Here is a 25,436-nt window from a genome sequence, read left to right as displayed (position 1 = left end):
GATTGGAAATACAAAACCCAAGATTAGGACTTCAAGCTGCTGCTGCTGCTGCTGCTGAGCAGGGGAAATGTTATGTAAGGAGGGCAAAAACCTTGAAGAAAACAAATTAAACGCATGTCCAAAGTCATTTATAGGCCAGAGGATTAGAAACCATGCTGAGAACTGCCACATTTACTTTAACACTATCGGGATATTTTTATACAAGACTTTGGTCTTGTATAATTTTCACATCAACTCTGTTCAACAACAACAACAAAAAAACAACTTTTGTGTTTTAAAAAAGCAAAAACTCTGAATTTAATTCTATTCTATTTGTCTGATGGACAAGCAGTAGTTAAATGAAAGAAATTGCCCTTTGCTGAGCCTTCTGCGCTTGCTTGAAGCTGATGCATATTTAATTCCCAGCACCACAGAAACAGACAATTGTCAGATCTCTGAATACTAATACACTGATTTAGTGAGCTATGAGGCATGGCCTGCGTGGCCTCATTTAGTCTGTGTGCATGACTTTGCATTTGCTCAAATTCTATTTCATCATTTTCACCTTTGTTTAGTAACTAGATGCATACACATATACAAGCAGTATATGTCTTCCGCAGTCGGTAATTTACCCGCTATGAATCCCGCTCTATTACATACGGCAACACTTATCTTAAGGTTATGGCCTCTGTCGTCTACGAGTTATTGTCAGACTGTCACAACTCATTGTCCTGATAATATATGGATCTGAGTGTCTGTGTAACACATAAACATATTTCAATGTTTGAGCTGTCTTGAAGTTTTTAAGCAAGTTTTGAAAAAGTTGTAGCCAAGAGTCTGCTAAATGTATTAATGTGTTAAGTGAATGTAACACACTCTTTTAGAGTAGTTTATTTCTGTGCTCTTAAGGAGTCAATTTTAAAGAAGCTTGTCACAGATTGTTCACTAAATTGAGATCTGCATTTCAACTAGGCTTTGCTAATCAATTAGTCTCAATTATTTAGCAGCCTCAAACATGTTTTCTTGGATTTCCCAGTATTTAGCTTCCCCTATCTTTAAATGAACTCTGACCAGTTTCCCAGTACTTCCAAAAGATTTAATTCTCACAGCATGATTCTGCCACCACCATGTTAGAGTGCAGGGATAGTATCTTCAAGATTGCATGCAGTGCTGCATGAAGCCAAAATGTGACACTTTGGTCTTGTTTGACCAGAGCATCTTCACATTTGACAAATTCTCCCACTCATTTGCAAAGTTGTGATTTGGGTATTCAGGTTGTGTCAAACACGCAGACAATAAGCTTTTAATATGTATGCTGTTTTTCAGTCTTGGTGGGGTTTTGAACAAGCTGTAGCTTTGAATGTTTTATTCATGTATGTGCATGTGTGAAGGGACCTGGACAAGCTGTGCTCTCTGTTCATCTGCTCACAATTTTGCTAAGACTTTAAGTGTGGCTTATTTCGTCAGCACCCTGTTATTATTGTTTATTACAGCCTTCTAAATCCAGATATTATGGAACATTTCAATCAACAAGGAACTCAAACGTTTAATTAAAGGACACACTGACTGCTATCAAGCCCATATTAAGGAGTTATGTTTGTCACGTCAATAAGTACTGCTGTTTTATTAAATTAGTTTGGGAAACCAGGAGAGCACACAGAACACAATATCTTTAGTTTTTATGCAGAAATCCTTTGAACTCAGGTTGTTCCCTTTTAGATTTTAGGGCTTCCTGGTGTTTGATTGGATAATAAATCATGTTAAGCCAATTCTCTCTGCAGGTCCTTTCACAATGCTGTTTCTGATATTAAAGGTTAGATAAAAAATTAAAACGCTATGATCACAGCCAGGTTCACAAAGCAGTTCATGAGTACAACAGGAAAAGAACGACGTGACCTCTTCTACCTTCTCCTCTACAACACCGAAAATGAGTTTTGAGTAAGTCCACATAGAAGTCTGAAGGAATGGATCTATTAAGAACAAAAATGGAGGTCAGCTTCAGCTCAGGTTTAGCATCATTTGACATATAACAGAGAGGCTGACATTAACCTCAGTCCACCTTTTACCTTTAAGAGCTTCTTATCTGATATGTCACAACCCTTCTTTTGAGGATGAATGCTTTGAACAGATGGAGAATCATCCAATTTGAAACCTTGAAAATACTGAAAAAGCTACGTTTTTAAATCGGTTATTAGCACGTATCTATGGTTTATTTTTTATAGGTAATGTTATGACTTTTATGTTAAGATGTTGTATTTTTAAAGTCATCATTTATAGATTCACCTTATATGTATGATTTAAGTTTTTAGACAACTGTCCTTTCTCTCATTATTCAAGTTTTTTTTTTCTTTTTTTTAATGATTCTTGAGAATTTTAGAACTGAATTGTTTTATATATTAATTTTATGAGTAAAAAAATTATTTCCTTACATAAACACATTTTAGAAAGTGTCTCCATAATCGGCACAACATGCATTTAGACTTCAGAATGGAGCAGAAAGAGGAAATGTAACATATTGTCAGAGAAATGTATAACAAAACATATAACATCTTGTTAAACTAGTTTGCCCTCATGTGTAACGGCTTGTTAATTCTGTTCAGTGTTTTGAAAAAAAAACAGGAACTTTGTTCCTGACTCATCCTGTTGTTACGACTGGCTCAATGTCATAACAAAAACATGAAACCATACCATGGTTAAAGTGAAATAAAGTAAATGTTTATTAACACAAACAACTATCAAAACAAAAGAAACTCAAAAGTGCAAAAGACGGGGAGCTGGGGCCTGGCAACTACCATTGCCTCTGCAGGATGGACGCTGAGGGCCATAGGCGACAAACCACCAACGACCAGTGACCAACGACCAGCGACAAGCCACCCAGCGCCGCTGAAAGACGGAGACAGCCAGCTTTAAGTATCCTGCACTCCAATCACCCGATCAGGCACACCTGCAAATGGGAGGAGCACAAAGAGGGACAACAAGACCAGCCTACAAGGCCCAGGGCCGTCACACCCCCACCCATAAAAAGCAGGTTCCTATAAGGAACTGAAAATGTCTGTCAGCTCATTGCTAAACCCAATCAGACTTTGAAACCGTTCCCATTACGCCCAATTGTTGCCGCATCTGAGCCGTTTGAGCACTTAATAATTGATTGCGTTGGCCCGTTACCTCGCTCAAAGGCTGGGTCATTATATCTGCTTACTGTGATGTGTCAAACTACACGTTATCCAGCAGCCTATCCATTACGGTCAATAACTGCTAGGTCAGTTGTACGTGCGCTCACTCAGTTTTTTTCGGTGTTTGGCATCCCTAAAGTCATACAATCCGACCAAGGAACGAATTTTTCATCACATTTGTTCAGTCAGGTTTTGAAGCAGTTACGGATCCGACACAGTAAAGCAACAGCGTATCATCCAGAGAGTCAGGGGGCGTTAGAGCGCTTCCACCAGTCTCTGAAGTCTCTCCTGCGAGCTTACTGTACAGAACTGGCGGGCGACTGGGAGGAAGGTTTGCCGTGGCTGATGCTGGCCGCCAGGGAGGTAACCCAGGAAAGCACCGGGTTTAGCCCAAACGAACTGGTTTTTGCGCACAACGTTAAGGGTCCGTTGGCTGTGGTAGCGCACGGGCTTAAAGAATCCGTTCCACCGACAAACTTGTTGGATTATGTAAATGGTTTCAGAAGACGCTTGTATCTGGCGCGGGATCTTGCTAAAGAGAGGCTGACTGAAGCGCAGAGGAAAATGAAAAGTCTGTTTGATCGCCGTGCTGAGGTTCGCTCATTTCTGCCTGGTGATCAAGTGTTAGCTTTGTGTCCAGTCATGACTTCTCCTTTTCAGGCTAAATTTTCTGGTCCATATACGGTCCTGGAGAGGGTTTCCGACCAGAACTATTTAATATCAATGCCAGAGCGGAGAAAGAAAAACCAGTTGTGTCATGTTAACACGTTAAAAGCATATTATGCTCATGACGTTTTATTTCAGCCTCATGGCGTTACCCCGGTGTGTACCGTAAACAGCCTTGATGGAGGCAGCGAGACCTTCAGCACCACGGATAGCGCAGTGTCACCTGTGAGGAATGACGGCGGTACAGATGAGTTGGACAGCGCTCTGATTCATGGGCGTCTTAACATGGATATTCAATACATTAAAGGGAAAAGCAATGTAAAAGCCGATGCGTTATCTCGCGCTCCAGTTTAGTAGTTTGTTTTGTGCTCTTTTCTCTTTATTTCCTTTTCTTGTCCTTAAAAGAGCTTCTGAGTGCACCAGTTGCTGGTTTGGAAAGTGGAGTAGGGAGAAGAAAACCTGGGCATTACATATCTACTTTGCTAAGTACGACTGGTGAAAATGGTGGCTGTGTTTGTTTACGCACGGTGAGTTAGGCAGGAGCAGGGTTCCTTATAGGAACCTGCTTTTTATGGGTGGGGGTGTGACGGCCCTGGGCCTTGTAGGCTGGTCTTGTTGTCCCTTTTTGTGCTCCTCCCATTTGCAGGTGTGCCTGATCGGGTGATTGGAGTGCAGGATATTTAAAGCTGGCTGTCTCCGTCTTTCCGCGGCGCTGGGTGGCTCGTAGCTGGTCGTTGGTCACTGGTCGTTGGTGGTTTGTCGCCTGTGGCCCTCAGCGTCCATTCTGCAGAGGCAATGGTAGTTGCCAGGCCCCAGCTCCCCGTCTTTTGCACTTTTGAGTTTCTTTTGTTTTGATAGTTGTTTTTTGTTAATAAACATTTACTTTATTTCACTTTAACCATGGTATGGTTTCATGTTTTTGTTACGACCCTGAGCCAGTCGTAACAAATGGATTAAGGATGCACAAGCTCAAAAAACATTTCACTCACCTGCATATTGAACCAACCTACCAAATACGCCACAGCTGCCCAAAACAAGCCGGCCAAAAAAAAAACGTGTCACACCCAAATGGTGACGTCAGTGCTCACTCCTACAAACACGAAAAAAGATGAATGACAAAACATCACGCCTTCAACCATTAAGTTTACAAACTGTAGGAATTCTTTGCTTTGGACGAGCCCCCATTTGTTACGACTGGCTCAATGTCATAACAAAAACATGAAACCATACCATGGTTAAAGTGAAATAAAGTAAATGTTTATTAACACAAACAACTATCAAAACAAAAGAAACTCAAAAGTGCAAAAGACGGGGAGCTGGGGCCTGGCAACTACCATTGCCTCTGCAGGATGGACGCTGAGGGCCATAGGCGACAAACCACCAACGACCAGTGACCAACGACCAGCGACAAGCCACCCAGCGCCGCTGAAAGACGGAGACAGCCAGCTTTAAGTATCCTGCACTCCAATCACCCGATCAGGCACACCTGCAAATGGGAGGAGCACAAAGAGGGACAACAAGACCAGCCTACAAGGCCCAGGGCCGTCACACTGTTATCTCTTCAGATCTTCCCTTCTGCTCTCTGCAGAATTGTGTTTTATTTTAGCAACAACCATTCCTTTGAAACAAAAATATTGTCCATGGCTCTATATGAAAAGGAAATGAGAATCACCACATCATTGTACAAATGCAATCTCACAGAAAAATCTATCAAGATAAGAAAAGAATAGCAAAACAAGTATCACGGAAACAAGTTGTCTTTGACCTTCTAGATATTTAATATTTTCCCTTGATAAGAGATATTGTTGTTCACGAGGAGCAAGCAAGAATATTATGAACACGGACGCAGACACACTTGTTAAAAAAAACAACAACTTTTGAATAGATGTCACCAGCTGTGACCACAATGCATTAACGTTAGCAAGTCTGTCACTTTGAACCGTTGTTTGTTCAAAATACAAATCACCTTCTAGCAGTTCATTACTTTACTAAAACAAGTGTGATAATCCTATAACAGATTTGACTGTTAATAATATTGTCAGGTTTTGGTAAATAGCATTTAAGGTTGACCACCTTTTACTCTCCCATTCAAGAAGAGCCCAGTCATGTTTAAACAGAATATGAGCTTAGTGTTAGGACAGATGGAGTAAAGCCCTCAGGGAACGGTGATAAAACCAAGCTGAAGCACTCACTTACATTTTTAAGCCATTGCATAGACATCAATTATTGCAGGTCTACTGGATTAGAAGACTGTGAAATAAGTCACAAATTTCCTGTTAAAAGAAAAAAAAAAAAAGACAGTTACATTAAGTTACAGGGCAAACAGAAACGTGTATTTCTTTTACTTTATATGTAAGCTTTGGCAAGCAGACACAGCTACTGCTCTTACCTGACAACTGCAGTCAAAAATGAAATATGCAAAAATCTTTTCTAATCTTCATGCCGTTTATATATTCATATCACTTTAAGTGCCTTTATCTTTGTGCAGTCAAATGAGAAAGTGTTTGGTGGAGCCTTTTTTACATTGGCACTTGTAATCTAGTCTGCTGCTTCACACTTTTTGATGTCGCACAAAGTCGTCAACATCGAACAGCAGGAATGAGCAAAGTAAGTACCTCTCACAGGCCTTTTTAGTATTTAAAAAAACAGACATTGTGACTTGTAACCAAGGTAGAAAAAGCCTGTCAGCATAAGTATGAATTATAGGAGAGCTTCGTTTTATTCCTCTGCTGCTGCTGCTTGCCTTCGATTACAAGAGCCAAGAGTTGTGGGGAATAGATGGGGTTGTCTTTTAACATAATTGTGATTGCATCAAGATGATTGCCTCGTCCTCAGCTTTCATTCTTCTTCCTCAACCAGCAAATTCAATTTGTCTCTGTGCAGAGATAAACTATTACATCTTTGAATTTGGAAGTTTTTTCTTATTATTATGTCAAGTTTGGCTGAGTGCAGTGTCCTTTGTGTGTCACATCTGCTTTGTGTGCATCAGTGCAAACAGGTGGTCAAAGGTGCAGCTGTTCAAACACATTAGCCTCAGCTTCAAAGCACACAGGGTGTTCTTGCATTGGCCAGCAGATGGCAGTGTTTACCTGTAGCTGTTCCTGGTCTCATTCTCTTTTTTTTTCTTTCTCCCTGTCGCTCTCTCATTCCCCACCCTCTTTCTATCTTTTCCATTTTTATCCCCTTTTCCTGCAAGTCCTTAGAAACAGAGATTTCCAGTCGTGCTCATCATCAGTCTGCGTCACCCTGTGTGGTTTTGTGCCATTAATGAGATTGAAGGCATTTTATGGTTCTGAGATGTTCTGATTTATGTAGATACCTCAACTGATATTTGTCAAAGGGGGATTCAGGATTAGATTACAGGGCAGAGCTTTTCCAAAATGACTACCAGGACCAGATACGTTGGACAGCATCACCTCCTTTTCTGCCAGGATATCCCCTTTCATATGCCAGTCATGTTGTCATAAAACTGTCCTCTTGCACCTGATGTAAGAACTTATAGTTCCTGCATTTGTACCATCTATGTGCACACACGCACACACACGTTCACACACAAACATGTTTTTCATTTGAACACCTCTCATGGAGCATAGCTTAGAGCCTGCGGCAGAGATCCAAATTGCACTGGATCATTTTCCCATGGTTTACATTTCCATTTGCTCATCCTCCAGTGCACATCTTTTGCTATTTCAGAGGTTGTTTCCTTTTCCATTTCTCTTTCTTTCCTCTTTTCCTTTTTTTGTTCTCATTGTCTGATGTGTTTTGAGCCACAGAGGTGTTTGAAATGCTTGTATGCCTCCATGCATACTCTTAACCCATTTGGTAGCAGCCTTGCATTTTTATGTAAAATCCCCCCTCCCATATATTGCAGTGCCTGTTGTCTCGCTGTTCAAGCATATGGTCCTCACTCTGCATAAATTATGGGCTAACTGTAACTGGATTTACTTGCAAGCTGAAAGAAAGTGTTCACGACAGGCCGTCGTTTGAACCTCACTGTAGCGAGCTATGGCTGCGTAAGCTGCTCCCCAATGATCCATGTGGCCATCTGTGTCGAGAGTGGTGATTGGACATGTTTATGGTTATTGGATAATCCACTGAGACATTTCCTAAAGATCATGCGGGGACTCCAGTAAACATTAAAGATGTCAGAGCAGTGAGAAGAAAACTGATCATCTTCTTCATCTCATTATTGCTTTATGCAATGCATATAAAGTGCCTGGCAAAAGTATTCATACCTCTTGGAATTGTTCACATTTCGTCCTGTTACAACCACAGACTATTATGTGATTTACCAACACAAAGTAGTTTTCATTTGCTAATAAGAAGGAAGATGATGCATGTTTTGTTTTTGTTTTGTTTTACAAATTAAAGTCTGAAAAAAATATGTGATATCAATTTGTATTCAGGTGTTGATGTTTTTTAGAACCACCTTTTGCATCAAGTCTATTGGGTTATGTTTCTACCAACTTTGTACATTAAGAGGATGACATTTTATAAAATCTGCTTTGTAAAGAAGCTCAAGCTTTGTAAGAAAGCTCGATATTTCTGCAAGCATAAATTCTGAAGTCATAAATTCTTTGTTGGACTTAGGTTGGAAATTACACTTCGTTTGGGCTGTCTCTCTACCTGCTTTACCCATTTAGAGAGTTAATGTTTATGTCCATTCTCCATTGCTAAATTGCCCATCTTTCAAATCTCTCCACAGACTATCAGTTCAGTTTATTGCTGGACTTTGACTGGGCAAATCTTACACATGAAAATGCTTTGATATAAACAATTAATTACGCTGCATCTCTTGCCCTGACCATTACCCATGTGTCTGCTGAAGAATAGCATTCTCACAGCATGATGCTTAATACAGTTTTGTGAAGTGTTAGTTCTAGGCTATTCGTAGCATTTTGCGCATGTTGTCCAAAAATGTTTTTGCTCATGTTTTGTCTCATCTCACCCGAGCACCTTTGTGTATACGTAAAGATGATTGAATCACAATTTAGACTAAAGACTATTTAAAAAAAACTATGTATTTTATTTTCAGTTTGTTGTTATTTGCATATTTGTGTTTTAATATCATGTACAATCCTATTCAAAAAACTTAGTTTGTGCCTGTAATTTGACAAAATGTAAACCACATTTATAGGTTACGAATACTTTTGTAAGATGATATATATGATAATAAATTGCATGTCCTTTTTCTTTTTATATGCCCTTTTCCTAAGAGATTAATAACTTGTGCTGCTGTAAGAGTAACATGAACACATTATAACGTTTTTATTGTTGGTGAATCGTGACAGATGTATTATTAATGTGAAGTCACAACACTATGATGACCCTTTCGTGGGCTGTGGTTGTATATCGTGCATGAGAAACTGCAAGACTAGCTGCAGAGACTATGGCCAGGGAGCAACCTGCCTGTAATGTATGGAGATGTATTCATAACTGAGGGATAGCTTTGTTGGTAATTGCGATATCAATCTGTGCCGTCTGATCTTTGCTGTCTTATTTCAGGCTCCTGTTTTTCTCCCGCTTTTCCTTTTCCCAAACGCACATTACACTCACTCACTCACACACGTGCACACTTTCACTTTTTCTCTTCTCTTTCCGCTTCTACAATTGTGACTTTGTGGGTTTTCAAGATAGCATTCTGATCCCCACAACCGGTGACACTTTGATGGTGAAGGTTAGAGGTTTGCATGTACAGATGCACAATGATGTAGGGACACAAACGCAGGACTAAAATACAAATGAAAGCATTGCACACAGTGCCAAGTGCCACAGCTATTGACAGGGACCCTGTTGTACTCAATAAAACTCCACCCCTACTGTCATTTTCACCTTGACTGAGCCACGTGTTAGCCCAGAGGTACACCTCTTAATTACAACAGCCTCTGCCTGCTGATTCGAACACTGTCTTGTTTTCCATGGACAGATGCACCTGTCAAGAAAAATATGAATAGGGGAACTAAGCTGGAGTAATGGGACATGACCAGGGAAAATGGGGAAGTATCGGTTTGTTTGTTGCCATTCAGTAATTAGCCACGCAGTCTTGTCTTGATGGCAGTGAGGCATCAGGGAAAGTGGAAGGAGAGTTGGAAGAGTTCTTGGTAAACAGAATCCATACTCATCTGAGTTGAAGCTTTTTCCCCGCGGTCCACTGTGCTTTCTCCACCTAGTATTTCCTCACATCTTTGACTCAGTGACTTGGAATATTTGAACTCTACTTACTTTCACTCATAGATTTAGTGTAGCTTAGATTGCTGACATGCAAACGAGGCACAATGATTGCTTGTATTTATATATCTGCACAAGGAATACAGAGTAAAAATAACACTAATGATGCTTTGTAATAAGACTAAAGTCTAAGGCTTCATGTCTTTAACTGTTATCAATTTATCTATCTTAGTTTTAGCTCTTATCAGTTAATTTCTCACCATTTGTCTTGGCTCACATTCAGTGTAAGTAAGCCGGAAATGGGCCCAAGTGAACATAAGTGGACGCATCACACTTTTCTCTTCATGTATGCACAACCACTCAAATTAAACAGAAACAGCCTCCAAAGTAAAATACTTTTCTGAATCTTCAAGCCCCTTTCCGCAGCTCTTGGGACTGGATTTTTTAGTGGGTGCAGCAAATTACTTTTTTTCTACTATCTTGCCTTGCAGTCAAGGTCTTTCAGTAAGAGCCTTAAATGCTTGCTTGCCCACTCAGCTCTGCTTGGTCTCATGAATGCGGGGGCTTGCTGGCTCTTGTACAGCACATGCACTGGGTATAAACACATGGACACGAAAAGTTTGAGTTGGAACATGTCAGTCACCTAATAAGGCGGCAAAGTTTAAGACTAACTGTCCACCTCCTTAGGATAAAAATGGACATGTCATATAGATTAGAGCCGAGAGAAGCTAGTTTTACAGGCAGCATCACTCCTCACAAATGTCCTTGATGGTTAATCAAATCAACAGTAACCGGAGAAATATCTTGTCTCCATTTTGAAATGCAATTTTCCTTTTTATATAGATCCTTGTTGGAATGAGAATGGGCTAGAATTAAACGTTCTCAGCATGACAACATGGGTAAAATGACCTTTTTTTTTGTATTTACATGAATGTAAAGCAAATGTATGGATTGATTTACTGAAATTCAGTAGAACTGCTATGAACATATTTCATTTTACAGTAACAATAATATTATGTATGGCATGAATTTATTGCTTGAAAAATATAGAATAAACCATGTTCTTATTCTTCACCCTATAAAGTAAGACAAGTTCAAGCAGCTCATATTAGCTGCTTAATCGGTTGTGCTTGTCAACCTGCAGTCAGCTGATAAAGAAGCATGCCACGCAAATATTTGCTAATGTTTTAAAAAGTGTTACATTGAAGGGAACACTTTTAGGTTCCACATCATCACAGCCTATGTTTTTCACAAGCAAAAGTATTTCCAAATTGCCTTATTTGTCTCTGTTGTAAAGAAGAGAAAATTGTTTACAACAGAGACAAATTCTTTCTGCCATTGTGCAGCAACAAGTTGGGGCGGGGGAACGGACCTCTAAGTGTTGGGTAGCACAGAAATGCAAAATAGTTCCTGGTCTTATGATACTATACTATAGAAATATATTTGTACATACATTTAAAAGACCTAAAGTAAATGTTTAAAAATGATCTTTATTGTACTGGATGTAGGAATATCTAAAAAATAGGTTTAAGCTACAGTCAAGTACATGGTTAAAGTTAGCAATCTCTTATATTTACTCAGCTAAAAGAAAACATACAAAAGTTTTAAAAATGTTTAGGAATGTTTTTCAAAGAACGGAGGGAAAGTTATTCTCCTGAATAGATGAATAAACCTTCCAGATGGACGATTCAGGCCAGCTTTTCAAAATAAGCCAGTAGGAATGGCTCCTCTTCTGTGGATCTACAGGGGGCAGCTGAAGCACCCAAAGAAAGGACTTGGAATAATCCGTCATTGGTTGTGTATGCTATTCCCTATGAGGGCTTTGTTCCCCTGACGCACTACATTTAGATTTTTTTTTGTCACTTTTTTTACTCCAGCTTTTGGCAGTCATGATACCAAGTGGAAGGCCTAGAATTTCCATAAGACCAGTAGCTGCACATGCTTGTTAGAAGCACTCAGAAAATATCAAAATTTCCCCTGTGGGTTCCTGTGTGGAAGCGATGCCTCTCATCTCTGATATAGTGGCTTGAATGAATCTAGCTTTGTTGAAAGGCCAATTTAGTTGTCATTTAGACATAATGAAGAGTCTTGCTGCAGTAAAGTTAAACAATCATCCAAAGCCCATCTCTCATACAGCCAAACTGAAATCTGAAGAAGTTGGATTTTTATGTGCTCAGAAAGTATAATAGAAGTTTTAAAGTTAAAGTTGTCTTTAGGTTTTGCATGTAAAGAAAAATCTAGTTCGAAAAAGGAGCAGGAGCTCACTTACTGCGATGTCAAGTTTAAGTTCTCATGAAATTTATGCATTTTAATAGTTTTATGTGTAATTTTCTTTTCAACTTGAACGCAGGGAGGATCACTTCTTGATTGATAATATTACACTGAGCTGAAAGAACCATTTCCTCTCATCAGGACTGCATTTACTTTCAAGAGTTATTTTGCAGCAAAGAAACTGACTTTCTTTTTCATACTTATGCTTCTCTGACAGTATGTCTTCATCTTGTTAGTTCCACATCTTTTGCCTTTATCCCTTTTACAGTCTTTTAAATCTCATTATGCTATCTACCAAAAGATCTGCTGTCTGCACATGCTTCTGTATGCAGCTGTTTCCTCCCTTCCAGGAATGCCATGGAGGCTTTCAAAAGGAAATCTTTTTCAGCTGAAGGATTTGAACCTCTTCTGAACACCACCTAGCAAATGTCACTGTAGTGATTTGTGAAACCTTTAAAACTGTTTTCGCTTTGCTTACCAGCCTTGCCTGCTACCTGTTCACATCTACACAGGCCCTTCACACATGTACATACCTTCTCTCATATTTTTTTAACCAGTCGTTTAAAACTTTATTAATTTCCAGCTGAAGATAAAATTGCCATCTGTCTTGCTGTGCATAGTTTTAGCAAGACTTAGATTGTTGCTTTGTGCAATGAGAGATGAAGGGCACACATTTATTACCCTCCATTTTGTTTTGTGGAATCACCCATTTACTGTATTCAACATCACTTTAGTGGGTTTCACATAAACATGTTTTTATAAACAAATAAAACAAATGTTTCACTTTGTTTTAACTGCAGACAGGCATATATCTTAAAGCAAAAAAGCCAACTCTAGCTCCTTGGGGAATGGACATAGGCAACCTCACAGTTTTGTGGTATGAAGGGCTGTGAAATAGTTAACGTTTTAGAGCCACTAATATTTGATGTCACATTGCAGCTTAAAGAATTTTAAGAGATGACAGAAAAAAAGTTCCCACCTACTGCTGTGATCTGACAGCATTTTTCAGCCTGTTGGATCACGGGCTGAAAAATGGCTGGCTACCCTGTGAAAAGTAGAACAACAACGAATAATATTCTTTGCAGCAAAGAAAGTATCTTCAAGACTACTCCTAAAGTCAGCTAATTTGTATTTATATATTTTTTGTTAATTTTAGCTAGAAAATAACAATAAATACATGATATAGAGAACAATTAATGTAATTGTAATAATCAATATGTCATGCTGTCTAGCAGCAGTGGGACTAACATTTGCTTTCCAGCTTTAGATAAAGATAGATTATGTTATGCATTCTTTATGTAAAGAAAAACATGTTGCCCTGGTATTTTTACTTAAGGTTATACCATGGCAATCTCATAATCACCACCTGCCTACTGGAGTAATGTGACACCATCTAAGAAATTGTCAACATGAGATCGAGTTAAAAAAACAAGATGATACATTTCATGAATGAGTGCATACAGGATATATTTTATAAAAGACAAGTTACACTTGTCAGGGTAAGCCTCTTCTGCTTAAATCGGCATGTGAAAATGTACATGGCTGTATGTAACAATGTCAGTTAGAATAAGAACCTAAGAGGCGTCTAATTATAAATGTTGTAAATCAGACTGTACATTCAGGTCACAATCATTAAAATACAAACCTCTGAGATCCTGTCAAAATCAGGTAGTGCTTGAAAAATTTGCACTTTTTGTGCCTGCAATATTGCCTTAATACATTTGGCTTGTGCTAGCATTTAACAAGAGAATATTATATTAAGGAAACACAATATAACATGGGTGTGGGCCAATGTTGGTCATTTTCTAACATATCTGTAATGGTTTTATTCGTAAAACTGAGCCGATGCGAAAAATGGATGTTAATTTTCATTTTGTTTCCTTTTTGTTTCAGAAGGGAGAGGGGGTTGGCCATGTGGTATTTTTTTTGGTCACGTGACAGTAGTAGTGATGTTAGTGGTGTGACCTGTACATAAATAACAGTAAAAATGAGTTATTGGCAATAACAGCAGTATTAATATCGGATATCAGTATCCACCCAATTTTTATCCAGAATAATAAGAAAAAGAATGTTTAACAGCATATTACATTTATTCAGAATTAATACTCTGTCAAATGATTAGTTAAAACATGTAAGTCTTGCCACAGGTTTAAAGCTGTACTGCAGCTTTAAAAGTTTAGATTTTTTAATATTTGACTCCTGATGATGACACCCTGAGGACCCCTGATGTAAACCATATTGAACACTTGGTGATATAAAGGTTTATTGCAATGACAACAGAGAGTGAGCTACTTTACTTAGAAAAAGCACAGACAAAACATAGAATATTTTGGATGCTGTTAAAATGTAATCAAAGGTGCTGATCTAGTTCCAAAAACAGGTTTTTGGCCAGCTTTGCAGGAGAAAGAGGGCTTATTAATTATCGCACTGTCTGTGTTAGCTCATGGAGCTGCATTCACAATGGCTGTACAACTGAATTGATGACCCTTTTGGATCATCGATTTACTTTTGAATTAGTAAAATCTAATTATGCCTGTTAAAAACCAGTCTTTTGCTCATCTTTTGTACTCATGCACAAAATGATTACAATGTAACTTTATCACTATTGAGTGTTAATGACGTCTGAAACTGAAACAAAAAATGCGTTTTGTTTTTATTCTTTTGTCCTGTTTGTATGCCCAGAAGTTTCTTTTGTTTTTTTTTTCCTTTTCAGAAGGGGATTACACATTTGAGTTTCCAGAAGCTGCTACATGGATACTCGGTTTGAGCCCAGCTGATTTAGACAAAAAAATTACAAGGGGTTAGATCATTCGAATGGACATACACAATGTCTACTGGGAATTATTTCTTTTGAAGGGATTGCAGTAAAGGAGGTTTGGGGTTATCGTTGTGCAAGGCTGAATTTGGAGTAACAGAAAATGAAAAGAGAACCGTATTCATATGCAAATGTCGACAAGTTCCTATGTGTCTGCACAGTTTTCAATTATGGGAGAGATGTATATTTATGACTAGTCCAAAGCAAAGTGGACAGGGCTGTCCGATTCCATTTTGTGAGTTGAGCGTTGCCTTGCTAGTGTGCTATTCTCTCAACAATCCCTACAGTCTCAACCTTTAATCTTCAAAATCTTTTAATGATGGTAGTTAAATTCAAGAATTCAGGGAAATCATAGCAACTAGCTCGGTGTGCAGTTAACGAAAGTCTAAAAATACACATGTTTTGGGATTGTAATTTTTTTTTTACTTACTGCACAAAGGAGGGATAGGAGCTTCTTAATGTTCCGTGAGACAATGTATTTTGCCTCCAGTGTCGGCATTTATAAAATAATGTTCTCTTTTATGATTTTAATGACTTCCATTTAATTATTCTTGTAGTTTTCCGTCAGTGTCTACTCCTGTAAGGATTTAGACAAGCTTTCATCTCTGTTTTTTTTTTCTGTTTATTCTTTCCATGCATTTTTCGGAAATCCCCTTAAATAGTATTTAATCCATAAATGAGCAAAAATAACTAAATTGTTTCGCTTTCTTATTTTGGTTTACATGGGCATGCACTTGGGATTATTGCTTTTGAGGGGATGTCTGGAGATGGCATAAACCTTGGCTGTCTCTGACTCACCAACAAGGCAAAACGGCTTAACTCAAGGGCCTCATCAGTCCAAATTCCTCCAAAGTAGTAAAATTATGTCAGCTAAAACATGAAACCAGCTGGTAAAAGAAACATACTTTAATAATATTATAAAAGAACATCGCCTCAGTAGAAAAATATCCACAGAAATCCCATTGTCCTGTAACAACATCATCAATATATACACACGAAATACTACAACAGCATATATCAACTGTAAAGGCCACAGTGCTGTTTGTCTGTGTTTAATGCAGCATCAGAGGATCTATGGTGTCATGGCAACCCCTTTGGGTGCATGGAGGAAGTGTCTGCGGCGCGTAATGTAATTTCTGTGACATGGCTGAGACACCTTCCATTGTTTTAAGCCGTGTTAAATGTCATCAAGACCCAAGAGAATCATTCTTACACAATGGTACATGCATAAGAGCTTCTGTTCAATCTCCTGTTGTGTAATTCAAAAAAAAAAAAAAATCTTTCTTCCCTCAAATCCTTCTTGGCTCAACAAGTTCCTATTAAGCAAAGAAAGGACAAAGACACAGACTTTCAAATGTTAATTGCTTCTCTTTATACTTGAAATGTCTAATTACATTTATTTTATTACAATACTTGCAATAAACAGCAGTTAATGAGGGGGATTAGTAGGTGAGCCATGATGGCCATAATTACCTCTTTAAACCACCATCGTATGTATGTCTAAGGTCTATTGTGAGTGGAGGCATGGTGCTACGACAATGGGACTATTTTAAAGTCCTTCATCATTACCTTCTTTCAAGTGATTATTGTGATCCTTTTCCGTTTGTACGTAGACTGTTAATTTTATCAGCAGTGTCAGATGATTCCATTGTTGGGACCAAACATTTCCAAATCTCCGCATTTCAGATTTACAGTAAAGTAATTCCTTAAATCAAGTATAGTAAGGCATTTAAACAAGACTTGCTTTTACAGTACCACCAGAGGGCTCAAGAATAAAGCTATAGAGAAGTTCAAAGCAGGGTTTGGTTATAAACTGATATATTAAGCTTCAGAGATCTCTGCACTGTTTTTTCCATCATGTGAAAAACGTGGTATAGCATTAAAACAAACCTACCAAAACATGACCATCCACCTGACCTGACAAGCCAGGCAAGAACAACATTAATAAGCGAAGCAGCCAAGAGGTCCGTGGTCTCTGTAAAAGAGCTTCAGAGACCCACAACTCAGGTGGGACAGTCTATTTTGAGATTAAATACTTTTTGTTCTCAGCAATTTTGCCTTTATGGCAGAACATTGAGAGAAAAACATTGTTAAAAAAGCAATGTGTTTAGACGACATTTGACTTTTTGTCCTACATACAAAACACTAAATGTGTAAACACCATTCCTGTGGTCTAACTTTATGGTGGCTTCTGTGGGAACTTTTGAATGATTTTAAGGTTCACTTTCAAGTAGAGATACAACAGAATGGTTTGGATCAAAACATAATCGTGTTAAATGGCTCAGCCAAAGTATAAGATCAATGCAAGTATTTATAAACTACTTTTAAATCATTCTCCACTAAATCAAACTACGCTTAAGCTGTTTTGCAAATAAGAGGCAAAAAAGATGTATCTAGATGGCTACAGCTGGTAGAGACGTACCCCAAAAGATTTGTGGCTTTAATTGCAGTGAAAGGTACAAAATATGGACCTAACAGCTGAATACAAATGCCTGGCACACTTTCCAGATTTTATCCTGTAAAGCAATTCCAAGCCATGCATCTGTATCCTTCCACTTTAATTTGATGCACTACTTTGTTTTGGTTTGTCATATTTTTGCAAAGCATTATCTATGATTCACGGTTTAAATGATTATTGCAGATGAATAAAATAAAACTTGTGCGCCTGTAAATGCAGGCTTGGTTTATTGAAGGCCCGTCACCGTCTTTATTTGAGTTTCAGTAAAGTCATCTTTTAGTATTTGAGCAATTCCGTTATGTTTATCAGTGAAGTGCAAAAACTAAAGTTTCCAAAAGGATTTCTTTCATGTTTTGTTCCCAGCTGGAAGCAGGAAACTCCACATTTGTACAGTCCCCTTCTATGCACAGCTCATTATTTTCTAGACAGTCACAGCGTGGAGGTAATACTGACACAGAGAAAAGCCATCTGACTTAGTGGGAAATGTCATGCAAGTAGCTGGATAACTCTGCATGTGCCTATACGGATGTTGCTATACAAACGAGCGACAATGTGGACTCCTAGTGATGTTAGTGCATGGAGAGCACTCAGGTGTGCTCCTCTGACTGGTTGTGTGTGCCACACCCCATGATGAGAAAAGAGAAAACGCAATATTACAGATCCTTTGCCCCAGTCCTGCTGTTCTCTACTGCGAAGGCGGGAGCTGGCTTGCCGATATGACACTCCTTATACTTTCACTTATTATCACCTCGGGTCCAATTAAAAACGAAGATGGCTTTCACACATTTATAAATCATATTTCTTAAAAATTACATTCAAGAGGGGGAAGGAGCTATGTCCAACTGTTAAAAAAGAAGAAGATGGTATTAGATTTTAAAAGTCATTAATCAACTTGTCTTCCTGACAACTACTGTGACGTTCACGGATCTGAGCTTTCCTTAGTTTATTGTGTGTAGAAAGCAGATATAATTACAACCTCGTCAACTAACATGTTTCAGTATGCACATTACTTTGCCTTCCTAGTCTTTGATGTGCTGCGGTGAATTTTAGCTCTTGACATAAGTTCACACAGGCGCTGATCCAGTGACAGTGTGCTGCATTCTTTATTGCCCCCAACTTTTTTGTAATGTTTGTACTCGGTTTCTGAACCTTCTCGATACCTCATTCACAACCAAATTAGCACCAGTGATATTCTGGTGCAACGTGTCTTGCTGTGTGTGAGAAAATTACTCCTTGACACTGTTGTCGTCTAAATATACACTTGTACTATAAACAGAGGAGGCACACAATTGAGAGGTAAAAAAAAAAAAAAAAGGCTTTGGGTCCACTTGTCCTTACCAACTGGTCAGATTTATCTCAGTGCTCCTGAGCTGCATTGTGTGATGACATCTATTCCTATTCACAGAGGTAATTTATCTGCTCTTTTCATAAAACACTGAATTGGAAGTACTATATGCTGGAAGGTGAAGTAAGCATATGGTTTGTACTCTGGATGTTAATGAAAAGCTTTTTACCTGACACTTTTTTCATATTCTTCTTTGCTAAATAACTCGACCTCAGTCAGAATTAATGAAGAACATCTCTGAACATCAATTGTCAAGTCTTCACAAAGATTCTCAACTAGATTTCAATCTGGACTTTAACTACGCCACTGAAGCAAATGAATTGCTAAAAAGAAAAAAAATCCATTGTATCTCTTTCTGTACGTTTAGGGTAGTTGTCCTGCTGGAAGGTCAGGCTCTGCCTCAGTCTAGAGTCCTTGGTAGCCTTTATCAGGCTGTCTTCCTGGCTTGTCCTGTAATTACATCTGTATTGAGCTGGTTAGAGTTGATATCCAGCAACTCAAACCACCTGCTACCACCCAGTTTTACCCTCCATATAATTTTGAGCGTAAGGTATCTGCCACACCGAGCTTTACATAACTTGACTAAATGTTTACATTTGCTGTTCACCTGCATGGTTTGTTTGCAACCACCAAACAGGATTATCAATGGCTTTCTGATGATCTTTTTTCATAAAGCCCAAATTTGTATAATGCATGAGCAATTATGTCAATGTATGCTCCCACCTCAGCTGTGAACCTCAACAGCTCCTCCGGAGTTATCACGGGTCTTCTTGCCACTTTTTTGAAGAACACTGTCCCTGCTCAGCCTGTTAGTTCAAGTAGAAGCTATCTCTTAGTAGGTTTGCGCTTGCCTCAAAGTCTTTATTTCCAGATGGATAAAACAGAGTTCCACGTGATGTTTAACACAACCTCCTCTTTACCTCCAAAACAGTAGTTATTTGCTACCTAGTGTTGGTGTATTATATCAAATTTGCATGAGATGCATTGAAGTGCGTGGTTGCAATTCAACAAAGTGTAAAAGCATTTCAAGGATATAAATATTTAATAAAATCTTAAATTACATCCTGAATTTGCAGAGTATCATATTTTATATGCATTCAAAAAGAAGGGGTTTAATAAATAAATCTTTCTGTAAACAGGGACTTTTGTGGATTATGTTTTAATTGGATAATTAACTCATAAACTGTTCAGGCCTGGTGTGAAAATGCACAGCTATGAATTGGTGGGTCTGTCCAAACTTTTGACTGGAGCTGTCTTCTGCTGCCAGAGAGTCTGGGCGCTAACCCAACTACTATTACCTGTATAGAGGAGATAATTTGTGTTGGCTTTATTATGCTACTCTCTTGCATAAGTGATTATTGTGCTACATTTTTAAGAATCACGGAACATCCATACCTTTCCGTTGTTCTGATAATAAAAGCTTTTGTCTCCTTCACCATCTTTAGCTCTGAAACAACAAGATAAATGGATGTCAGTAAAACAGATCTCTTACAAGAGCTTTAGCTATGACAAAGATAAGAAAACATTAAACCAAATACATCTTTAAAGTTTTTATTTCAGATCAACCAAAAATGTTAACAGCCCAGTTTTAAGGTGTGCTCAAGATCATAATTGTTTTACCTTAGTATCATACCCACATACTGGCACTAAAAGATGGCATACTTTCTACGATGATGACTGCATGCCTGTGCCAGAAAAAGTCGGGAAAAAGGAGAAATAAAAGATTACTCACCCATTGTAACTGTGATGAATTGATGCATCATTTTGTCTTCTAGCAGTGTTTCCATTTTTGAACAAATGCTTCACGGCAAGGCACAGAAAAGAGTGAGTGCAATGAGATATGAAGTAGCTTAAACCCAAGGCAACAAATTCCTCTTGAAGTGACTCTGTTGTAGTGTTGTATGGGAAAGGGAAAACGGATGGCCTAATTGATGGAAACACTATATTTCACATGATTTCAAGATATTCAGATGAGAATATCCCACAGTGAGCTAACTTTTTAAAAATGGATTATGATGAATGTTATTTCCTTGGATAATCAAGCTGATTATGAGCAGTCTTAACTTTTCACCATAGGTGTAGGAGGCCATAATCAAATCTGATATAATCAAACCTGCTGGATCCAAATTCAGAAATTAATCAAAATGTGTTGATCGCCAGAAATGATATCTTTTCTCAATGTCTGTTTTAGGATGTAGAAAGTAATACCATACATTTATGGTAACATTAAAGAAAACCCTCTGTCAATTTTAGGATTATAACTTGTAGACAATCTGGTTTTTATCAGGTTCTAAAGTAATTAACATTTTTGCATAGTCTTCTTTGTTTCTCAAAGAAGTCCTTTACTTTTAAAATTCTTGAGCAGAAAAGAGTGTATGTATGTAAAATGTTTTCCATTCACAGAATCCTTTCATATATTTAGTTGGAGAGATGTTCACCCTTGTTGCAACAGAAACAATTTTACTTAATAATTATGCTATTGCTTCAAGGTCTCCTTGGTTACAGTTACTCTCAGTTACATTTTATTCCATGTGTCATTTTATATGTTAAAATAAGCTCAATTGTTATTAATGATATCAATATTATTCATTTTATCAGCGTTGCATGTATTGCTGTTTTTATTTTTTTATCTGTATAATCACAGCATTCGGGCAATTTTTATTTCACAAGTGTAGTTTGTCTAGTGGACTGCAATTTCTTTTTCCTCTTTATTTTAAGACAACCAAAGTTAGCACTGCTACGGCACTATTTAACCTTTTTGTACAGTTTCTTGGAATACCAATTCCTCCAGTCTAATTTTGTTAAAAGACACAGAAAGGAAGACAAAATATACATAATACAATGCAATCATTGATACATAACTTAAAAGTTGAAAAAAAAGTTGACCAAAAGTGAGCAGGCGCCACATTAGCAGAACAAGATAATTTTGTGGACATTTTAGATTTAATTGCTGTAGTCTTATGAACAAAAAAGTCACATTTGTGAAAGTACACAGCAGGAGAAATGATAGCAATGAGTTTGTCCAAAAAAAAAACTTTAGGATTTCTCTTGTTTTTTTGTTTTTTTTACAAGTCTAGAAAAATGTTTAGATCGGGTCTTTTTCACCGTTTCATTTTCTCCAAGATAGAACCTGTGTACTTATGTAAGATTAGTTTTCTTCCATAGCTGTAAAACTTTGTGACACATTCTCTTTTAGCTAGGAATAGACTCATTCATCCAATGGCATACCTTTTTCTGTGAGATGGCACTTGTTTTAATAGGTGCCACTTGATCCAGAATGGGTGAGCATTCTCTATTAAAGCACTGGATTAAAAAGTGTGTACATAATTTCCATCAGAAAGCAGAGAAGTGTCAATAATGACAGAGAATCTCTCAGCAGAAGTCCCAGTCATTATGTGTCTGTGACCCTTTAATTTGGCTTAAAACTAAATTTAAGGTCAATAAATTATGTTTACTCAGTTGTACGTCCTCCACAAATACATTGGTCATACTGATGGCCGGAGAAAAGACAAGGTCCAATATATGGCCTTTTACATTTGGGGCTGACATGATAGCATGGAATACAAATATAAATGGCAATCAACTCAATAGCAGACAAGGTGTGGCCAAACCATGCACAGGCGACACATGTATGCTTCACATTCTATAATCAGGATTTAACTTTGCCGTAGTTGATAATAGGACCATGCTTTTACTCACAACTGCTAGTGCTTTTACACCATTTCGTTTTGAATTTGTTTTTTTTTTTCCTTCGACAAGGTCAGTCTGGTCTACAAAACAGGCATTCCACAAAAAATACTGTGGGGTAATTCTTTGCCCTTATTTCACTACAGGAAAGAAAACAAGGCATGTGTTCCCCATGGTGTTTTCGTATTTGGATTATAAATTACCTGCAGTATATGCAGTACGAAACAACCTGTCCTAAAATGCAATGGAACAGGTATCACACCATGACACTGGTTAAAGCTTGCTGATCTAGCCCAGCTCCTCCCTTCCCTTTGTTCTCATTAACAGACCACTTTGAAGAGAAAGCGGACTCAGCGTGAGACATTGTGTGTCCGAGAAAAATAAAATATGAATAGATGCCTGAGTCAAGTTAAACAATTTATGTCAAGTTGTTTGAGAAACTGCCTGTGTTTATGGAAGATAAAGAATCACCGCAGAGCTTTCAGATGATCACCGCATGGGTTTTGGTTTTCAGCGTGACTTTAAAGATGCATCTGAATGGTTTCAAACTGCAGCATGACCAGGCGGAAAATCACAGATACAGACGTGGATGCTGCAGTAAGGGCTTTTCCATCCAGCTTCACATGTGGGAGACGCTGCAAGGGAAAAATCCTTGCTGCCAGTTTGAAGAAGACATTTTCTGCCACTGGCCACGTGGCTTAAAACTGAGTGTACTTAAAGCTGTTCATATCCTAATTTCCACATAATGAAGCTGAGAAAATGAAATGTTAATCATCTATTATCTTGGATGATGACTTAAACACAGAAAATCAAACTTCAAAGCAGTCAATTAAAACCTCCAATTAAATGTCTTTTTTTTTAAATATTAAGTAAAAGTGGCATATAATGGTGGGCGGGGGGGGTATCAAACAAATGTCCCCTGCAACATCTCCAAAGACACAGTCATAGTTTACAACAGCCATTATTTTTTGTCTAACTCTTATAAGTCATTCAGGAAATTTACATTTATATACTGGTTATTTCAATAAATTATATTTGGTACATTGGTTAATGGTAGAAAAACTGAAAATGCTGTTGGCTTAAAAATAATAACCAACAAGGCTCTATAGATTAATTTTTTTTATTATTATTCTCAAGTCATACTCAGCTTCAAGGAAACTTAACAGATTTTATGTTGCACAAATTTAAAAAGTCTTATGGTTAAAACTCTTTCTTGTACTGCCCATTTGTGCAGTGGAATAAATTCGTAGAGAATGCAAACAATTCTTTGAATATTTTTATATCAAGTAATTACAGAATTGTATTAGCTGTAGGGATCCAGTTGTTGAGCATTTTGCACGTCTTTGTGAGAAGAACACTATTATGTATTTTTATTTTAATATTCTAGAATTTGTCAATAATGTTCATGTTCTTTTTTTTCTCTTTTTTTATTGAAAAATTTGTTTTTTTCCCCTAATTGGTGTATTTTCATTAAGCGTAATTTCAATTTGTGTGATTTTATTGTTGGAAATGCAGCTGGTGATATGATAGTAAGATTTCACAATGCTCTTTTCTTTTGGGACATATGATACCAAAGAAGAAATATCTAGTTTACTATAAAGCTCTCTTAAGGTGAAGGAAAAAAAATGTTTTGCTGAATTCGGACCTTTTCTTCTGATTCATAATTTGTGGTTTCTGAGTGATTGTACTTGATCTGTTTACTGACAGCAGCCATACGAGTCGACTGTTGCAAGTCTATTTTAATCACTGGCTGTAAAAGGCCAGAACCTAACCAAGAGTCAGGTGCTGTTCATTAGGTCAGTCAGTCAGATGGCAGGGTATGACTTACATCCCCCCTGGGCCATCATGCAAACACGATTTTGTCAAACATAGTGAAAGTCAACATCAGGCATCTATTGAACCCTGGAACAGGGCCACAGAAAGACAGTGCAGTGGTATGCTCGAGACTTTGCTGAAATCCCTTGTAGACAATATAGTTGTAATTAAATATTGGTATGGCCTGGAAGGCATGTTGGATATAGGCTGATGTGACATGCACCATATTTTACTGTTTCCTGCCTCAGAGTGGGGTCAGAGTAATAGCCTCACTCTTTGTGGGCCAAACATTAAGTTGCCTTTGGTCTCCATGCGCTGTCATAATCAGTTGATATACTCAAACAGAATTACAGACTGCTACGGACTGGCCCAAAATCCCTGCAGGAAAAAGGCTCCAGCCATTGTGTCTCTTTAAGTAATCTGGATTTTCTGAGTAGGTTTTTTTTAGATGTACAACACATTAAGAGAAAAGGCTAGGTATAAGTTACTTAGCAAATGTTAAACTGAGACAAAAATATGCTTTAAGACAGGTTATATAAAATAGATCAGACAATGGTGTTAAAATATTGTCTCATTTAATGCAAAAGTTCAGATTTTTGTAGGAATAATACAAAAAGTAGCTTTCTGTGTGGCACATGCTGTATTTATAAAATATAGAGCGATAAAGGGGGAAAATACAGGAAAAGGGTTATTACTAAGAACTTTGAGGAAATGAATAAGAGTTCTCTGAGCAGGGGTTGTCATCACAGAGCACTCACGCTTTGAAAGAGTCTGAAAGCACTTCCTTCAAGCTTTACCATTTGATAGCACTGCGAGTGTGGTAATTGTACAATATTGTCCACCAAAACAAGAATATTTTCTAGTTGAACAGAAACCTGCAGCCACACTACTTTATAGCCTGATGCTTTACTCACACATAAGGGTGCTACATACAGATAGATTCTAATAAAATAGATTGCAGTTGAAAAGTTCATTTTAGTAATTCAGTTCCATATGTGGAAACTAAAATATTGTAGCTACATCCAAAATAGCAGATTTGGATTTAAAATATATATTTTT

At 37.8% G+C, this 25,436-nt stretch overlaps 1 protein-coding gene across 3 annotated transcripts in view; it reads left to right on the top strand.

Annotated features, from left to right (window-relative positions):
• Nucleotides 1–25,436, top strand: part of ctnna2 (catenin (cadherin-associated protein), alpha 2) — a 322,747-nt gene that overhangs the window by 42,279 nt on the left and 255,032 nt on the right. The gene's annotated exons all lie outside the window — the stretch shown is intronic.

This window comes from Poecilia reticulata, chromosome 1 (genome assembly GCF_904066995.2).
Source record: "Poecilia reticulata chromosome 1, P_reticulata-male-v2, whole genome shotgun sequence".
Lineage (NCBI taxonomy): Eukaryota > Metazoa > Chordata > Actinopteri > Cyprinodontiformes > Poeciliidae > Poecilia > Poecilia reticulata.
This window is presented reverse-complemented; position numbering and strand designations above follow the sequence as displayed.